The sequence below is a fragment of the Myotis myotis genome, unplaced genomic scaffold, assembly GCF_014108235.1.
Source record: "Myotis myotis isolate mMyoMyo1 unplaced genomic scaffold, mMyoMyo1.p scaffold_m19_p_3, whole genome shotgun sequence".
Taxonomy (NCBI): domain Eukaryota; kingdom Metazoa; phylum Chordata; class Mammalia; order Chiroptera; family Vespertilionidae; genus Myotis; species Myotis myotis.
Window position 1 is genome coordinate 80,814,434 of NW_023416335.1, and position 7,903 is coordinate 80,822,336.

Genomic DNA, 7,903 nt, shown 5'->3' on the forward strand with positions numbered 1-7,903 from the left:
AATAATCTGGTAATAGATTTATTTTGTATATCATAAAACATAAATAAAAAATAAGATCAATAAAGATATATTAAAATAAAATAAAAAAGGAAGGAAATTCTGACACATTACACCATAAATAAACCTTGAGGGCATCATGCTAAATGAGGTAAGGCAGTCACAGAAAAGACAAACACTGTATGATTTCACTTATCGGAGGTCCCTAGAGGAGTCAAATTCATAGACAGAAAGTAAAATGTTGGCTGCCAGGGGCTGGGAGGAGAATGGGGAGTTGTTTCATGGGTACAAAGCTCCAGTTTTGCAAGATGAAAGTAATTCTGGGGATGGTTGGTAGTGATGATTGTACAACAATGTGGGTGTAATGCCACCAAACTGTATGTATAAAAATGGTAAAGTTTGTTATGTATGTTTTACACAATTAAAAATTGCCCTGACAGGTTTTGCTCAGTGGATAGAGCATCGATCTGTGGACTGTAGTTTCCTGGGTTCAATTCTGGTCAAGGGCATGTACCTTGGTTGCGGGCTCATCCCCAGTAGGGAGTGTGCAGGAGACAGCTGAATCAATGTTTCACTCTCATCGATGTTTCTAACTCTATCCCTCTCCCTCTCCCTTCCTCTCTATAAAAAAATCAATAAAATATAAAAAAATATTTTTAAAAAATAAAAATTAATTAAAAAAATTTTTTAAATTAACATTGTGAATTGTTTGTGTAATGATGAAATCATGTGTGATATCTGTTTTCTTTTCTTTTTTTCCATCACAAGTATCATTTGAAGGAAATTATTTTTTGAGCATCATGCATTGTGATTATTCATAAAGTAGGATTAATTTGGTTAATAAGCATTTATCACACCTTTAGTCAGAATATACAAAGGCCTCTAGCCTCCAGGAGCTTACAGAGTAGATAAAAGGAAGAGAAAATACATATTGGTGCTTGAAATAACTAGGAAAAAAGTCCTAGACAACATATGGTTGAGTTTAAGGAAATTTTCATACACTGTTACAGAGTGCCCATTGTATGCTATGTACTGTGTTATTCACTGATGGAATAGTAGTGAATAAACAAGTTCCCTGCTCTCATGGAATTTATAATATTTTTAAGCTGTATTATATTTAAAAGCTTAGCTTTGCTCTATTAGTGATTTTCCTTTTTTTTTTTTTTTTGTTAATACCCACTTGAGGATATTTCCCATTGATTTTCAGAGAGAGTGGAAGGGAGAGGGAGAGACACAGAGAGAGAAACATCAATATTTCGATTGGTTGCCTCCCACACGCACAGACCAGGACCAGGGATCGAGCCAAGGTACATGCCCTTGAGCGAAATCGAACCGGGGACCCTTCAGTCCGCAGGCTGAGGCTCTATTCACTGTTAGGGCCTAAGCCAGCAGTCAGGCATTCCTCTTGCATTCCTGGGCTCTCACAGTCCAGGACCCCTTGCTCCTTACTGCAGCTGAGGTGGGAGAGGCTCACCAGCCATGAGACCAGCTTCTGGCTGAGCAGCGCTCCTCTTGTGGGAGCACACTGACCACCAGGGGGCAGCTCCTGTGTTGAGCGTCTGCACCCTGGTGGTCAGTGTACATCATAGCAACCAGTCATTTTGCAGTTTAGTCAATTTGCATATTATGCTTTTATTATATAGGACTAGAGGCCTGGTGCACAAAAATTTGTGCACTCAGGGGGAGGCGGTGGGTCCCTCAGCCCAGCCTGTGCCCTCTTGCAGTCTGGGACCCCTCGGAAGATAACGGCCTGCTGGCTTAGCTCTGCTCCTGGGTGGCAGAGGATAGGCCCAATCCCTAAGTGCAGCCCCTGGTCGGGCTCAGAGCAGGGTCGATGGGGAGGTTGCGGCGCCACCCCCTGTAATGCACAGAGCAAGGCCAATCAGGGGGTTGGGGCGCTGCCCCCTGTCACTCACAGAGCAGGGCCCATCAGGGGGGTTGGGGCTCCGTACCCTGTCACGCACAGAGCAGGGTCAATCAGGGGCTTGGGGCACCGCCCTCTATCACCCACAAAGCAAGGCCGATCAGGGGTTTGGGGCGCCGCCACTGTCACACTCAGGGCAGGGCAGATGGGGAGGTTATGGCTCTACCCCATCACACACAGAGCAGGGCCCATAGGTGGGGGGCGGGGGGGAGTTGGGGCGCTGCACCCTGTCACACACAGATCCGCAGGGCAATCAGAGGGCTGGGGAGCTCCCCCCATCAAGCACAGAGCAGGGCTGATCAGGGGGTTGGGGCGCCTTCCCCTGTCACGAACAGAGCAGGGCGGATAGGGAAGTTGTGGCCCTGCCCCCTGTCACACACAGAGCTGCAGGGCGATCAGGGGGTTGGGGAGCTCCCCCCTATCAGGCACAGAGCAGAGCCGATCAGAGGGTTGGGGCGCCACCCACTGTCACACACAGAGCAGGGCCCATGGGGGGGGGTAGTTGGGGTGCAGCACCCTGTCACACACAGAGCAGGGCCGATCAGGAGGTTGGGGCGCTGCACCCTGTCACACACAGAGCCCCAGGGCGATCCGGGGGTTTGGGCGCTGCCCCCTGTCACACTGATCCTGGTGCTGGGAGGCCTCTCGGCTCTGCTGATCCTGGTGCTGGGAGGCATATTACCCTTTTACTATATAGGATAGAGGCCTGGTGCATGGGTGTGGCTGGCTGGTTTGCCCTGAAGGGTATCCTGGATCAGGGTGGGGGTCCCCACTGGGGTGCCTGGCCAGCCTGGGTGAGGGGCTGAGGGCTGTTTGCAGCTGGTCACACACCCTTCAGGGTGGGGGTCCCCACTGGGGTGCCTGGCCAGTCTGGGTGAGGGGCTGAGGGCTGTTTTCAGGCTGGCGGGTGACTGAAGCTCCCAACCGCTCCTTTTTTTCTTTTTTTTTAAATTCTGGGCCAGCTTTAGCTTTTAGGCTTGGCTCCAGCTCTTAGGCCTCCGCTGCTGAAAGCAGGCCTTTGTTTACCTTCTGTATTTGAAACAATGTTGCGATCCTGCTGGCTGAAGCCCAGCGACCAAGCAGGTTTCTGGGGTTTTGTTTAGCTTCTATATTTGTAACATAGTTGCTTAGAGTTGCAGCTCAGAGGCTGGCAGCGGCAGGAGGGAAATGTTGGAGTCTTCCGTCACTGAAGCAAGCAAGCAAGCCTCATGTTCGCTTTAAGCTGCCTGGCTGCCGGCCGCCATCTTGGCTGGCAGTTAATTTCATATTGCCCTGATTAGCCAATGGGAAGGGTAGCGGTCGTATGCTAATTACCATGTTTCTCTTTTATTAGATAGGATAAACACATTGGATAGCACCTGAGTTTATGCTAATGAGGTGAGTCATATTGCTTGATGGAGGCTGGTCATGCTGGAAAGAGCAACTAACTGAAATTACAGGGATGGGGGCTTTAAACTACCATATGGGCAAAACTCCAATAAAAATTCTGACCACCAAAGCTCAGGGAGCTTCCTGATAGTGAGCACACTGATGTGTTTGAGGGTGATTCACCTGGCTCCTAGAGAAGAGGGCATAGAGTATCTATGGGACCCCTCCTACTCCTCCCTCTCCTCCCCCCCCCAGATCTCACTCTATATGTCTCTTCACTTGGTTGCTCTTGATTTGTATCATGTATAATAGAACTGAAATCATAAGTATGGTGCTTTCTTAAAGGCCTATTGGTATATATAGTTGTTGCCTCTGGGGAAGAAAAGGATCTGGGGTGTGAGGCAGATGAACATTTTACTGCATATATTTATACATTTGAACTTTGTACCTTGTGCACCTGTTGCTTTATTCAGTTAAAAGCTATTTTTAAAGGGAAGAGAAGTTAGTCTATGTGTATTGACTAGAAATGATGTACATGATGTATCGTTAATAAAGCAAGCTATGGAGTAATGAACATAATAGTAATAATAGTAATAGGCGCATGATAGTAATCTACACTAATAAAAGAGAAACATGCAAATTTGTGTCACTCTGCTACGCCCAGCAGCAAATCAGAGCGACTATGCAAATTAACCCAACAAAGATGGCCGTTAATTTGCATACACAGACATGGAACGAAGACTGAAGGCTCCAGCTGGAGTGAAGACTGAAGACTAAAGACTGAAGACTGAAGACTGAAGAGGCTTGGCTTCTCCACTGTGGCCAGACCAAAGGCCTGGGTCCCAGGTGCTGGAGGAAAACCAGTGCCAGCAGCCAGGGGAAGGAAGGCCTATTGCGCAAATCGTGCAACGGGCTTCTAGTAGACATAATAATAGGCATAATAATAAAAGGAAAAGAAGTGAACAGTCCCCCAAGCCCATGTGGGTACATGTTGTGTGAGTGCAGCTCTGAAACATGGGGAGGGTCACCTAGCAGTCAGCTAACTTGATTAGCTCAGAGGGGTGAATGACAGGATAGAAAAAAATTTCTGTTGTTTCCTTTTGTATTATTTTAAATGACAGAACTACACATGCTGATGCGACAAATGCAGGTTTGAACAAGTGGATGTTATTTTTATAATTTGGAAAAGGAAAAGAAGGAAGAGAAGGTTGAAGAAAAAAATGCCTTGCATCAGCCCTACCTGGTTTGGCTCAGTGGATAGAGTGTCGGCCTGCAGACTGAAGAGTCCCAGGTTCGATTCTGGTCAAGGGCACATGCCTGGGTTGCGGGCTTGATCCCCCCATTAGGGGGCATGCAGGAGGCAGCCAATCAACGATTCTCTCTCATCATTGATGTTTCTATCTCTCTCCCTCTCTCTTCCTCTCTGAAATAAATAAAAATATATTTAAAAAATACCTTACATCACCATGCCCACATTACAAACCCAATGAACAAATCAATAAAACGAACAGGAGTTCTCATCCACAGATGTGCTTGCCACCAGAGGCAGACCTATCTACTCCCTCCCTTTGTTCTGACACTCGGTTGCTCAAGTTTCAGGAACACATACTTAATATACAGGCATCGATCTTACTCTCTCAGAACCAACCCGGTCGGTCCTTCAGGACAAGGGTCTTCTCCTAACCCTGCAAGACCTATAGCACCCTGTATGGTAGAAGGAACATATCACTGTGTTGTAAGTAACAGAAGCAAAACCAAAATTTAAATGCCCATCTGTGGTTAAGAAATTTCTCCTTACCCAATATCTATCAAATCCTTGGAAAGCAAAATATGATAGGGAACAAAAGCATGATGATGCTGGATGCACCTGAGACAGGGCACGTTGTAGGAGGCAACAGTGTATACAGAAGTGCTGTGGTGTGAACCCACTTTACAGTCCTCCCCCTGGTACCCAGCCTGGCAGCCCAGAGCACAGAGCAGCCTGAATCCTTTTGCTTTCCCACGGTAGCAATGGGCATTGTAGCCCTTGGAAAACAATAATAACACAAATCTTATTACCCAACTTAAGGTGAAAAAAAATGCTTATGCACATCAACAGGCAAAGATTTTTTTTTTTAAGCCTTGGCAATAAAGGTGAGAAAGGGGTAAGCAGTTCATCTTACACGTTACTGGTGGGTGTGTAAATTAGTATAGTTATTCTGGGATGCAATATGGCATGCATCAGGGACCTAGAAATATTTTACACCCCTCTAGGATTCTAACTTTGGGAAATACACAGAAATGCTATCAGAGATTTGGTCCAAGGGTGTTTTGTGCAGCATTATTTATACTGAAATACTACAGAAGACTAATTGTTCAATAGGAACAACTAACTAAATTATATTGTAGTCATAAAATCTTCACAATGCAATGTTTAGAAGGCCAGAAAACAAAACTATGTATCCAACATGATTCTAATTTTTTAAAAATGTATAATGAGGATATATAATCTAAGTTACATCTAAGTGTTCAGTTCATGAATAATCAATTTGTTTATCCTTTTTTATGTTTAAAAATACTTCTACTGCAAACATATATTCATTTTATTATTGGGGAAAATAATAAAATGAAGGTGAAGAACATCAGCTCTATTCCTACATTGGGAGCATGTGTAGAAAAGAATTCACCTTGACACATTTAAATCCATGAATGTAGGACAACCCAATTTGACCAGTTTTAGGTAATTGAAAAGTCTGTTTTTGGATTCTTAGATTTCCCTAAGGTCCTAAAAGATCTACCTATTTAGGTACAAATGAGCCATTACTTCCAAGAAAAAAAAAGAGCTCTGAATAAAAGTATAATATTTTTTCTTTTTCTTAAAGAAGCTTTTCTATACATATAAGAATTTGATAACAGTTTGTGCCCCTTATGCATTTTTAAGAACTGGCAGATGGAATTCTGAATAGAATTTGTGCAGATGGAATGTAAATATCACCCTGAACTGAATTTGGGCCCTCATCCTGCCCAGCCAATCTGGCAATGTCTAGTAAGCTGTTATGATGCGAGCCTAGGGCTCAGGAGAAGATGTGGGCTGAGATTCAAATCTGAGTACATTAGCATATGCACGGCAGTTGAAACCCTGGGAGCCTTCACTATCTAAATCAAAGATTCTCAACAAGGAGCAATTTTGCCTCTCAAGGAACATTTGGCAATGTCTGCAGACATTTCTGATTTTCAGCACTGGGGATAGGGTAGTACTGGCATCTAGTGGGTCAGGCTAAGGATACTACTAAATTAAACATTCTACAATGAACAGGACAACCACTTACAACAATGAATTGTCTGGCCTAAAATGTCAACAGCGTCTAAACTGAGTAATCCTAATATAAATGACTGACAGGTACCTTAGACTCAAGACTGAATTCATCCTTCCTCCCCAAATCTGAATTCTCCTATCCTTCTCAGAAGCAACCCATTTTAATCTGTTGACCAGATTAGAAACTCAGGTGCTCCTTAAACCTTTCCTTACCTTTGTTTCTTATATCCAAATCATAGCCAAATCCTGTCAAATTTACCTCTCTCATAGCCATTGACTTTCCCCTCCTCGCAGTTGCCCTGCCATTGCCCTGGTTCAGACCTTAATCACAACTTTTTGGTTTGTCGCAGGAACCTCTCCAAACTTGTCAGCCGCACATCTCTTCTCCACATCATTTCCAGGATAATCTTTCTAAAATACAAATCTAATCACATCATGATATCTGACTGATTTCCCTTCACCCTCAATTATACAGTACATATAATTGTATATACTTGTGTGCATATATATGTGTGTGTATATGTATATATATATATTTGTATGTATTATATATTCATTGTATATATTGAATAACTATATATATAATAATGAATATGTCCTATTCATTATTCACAACCCAATTTCAAATTTCTTAGGGAAGTCTACAACTTTTCTAAGTCAATTTCCTGATCACATTCTCATACTACTGTGTATCTTTCCTTTATAGCATTAAGCACCACTGCAATTGTATGTTTGTTTGTGATTCTTCGATTAATACCTTTCTTCCCACCATAGTATGCACCCTATAAAAAAAGGAACTATGCCTTTGTAGTTATTGTATGATGTTAAATTTATAGCATATACTACAGTGACTGGCACATAGTAGGAACTCAATAAATAATTGTTGAATGAGTGAATGCCTAAATAAAATAAATGAGATTATATTTTGAAAGCTCTTAGCATAGTACCTGATTTTTAGTAAGCTATCAACACATAATAGCTGTTAGTTAAAATTCTCAAATGCATTTACCATAAAATTGCTTTTTAATACCTTGGAACTAGTATTCCTTGGATGCTTGTGGAAAATGAAGATTTTGGCTATGAAAGAAAAGAAAGAGGTGAAAAGTATCTAGGTAAGCATTCAGGATCAATGAAAAGTTTTAGTTTCTTGATTGAAAAGGCTTGGGGTATCAGGACAGAGAACCTTGGAAATATTTCATCAAAATAGTTCCTTTCCAACTAGAATATTTTTAGTAAACAAGTTACACATAGCATCTTAAAGATACAGTATTTCTGAGAGCTCCATTGACTTCAGGAGTGTTATGATAGTTTCTATCAAA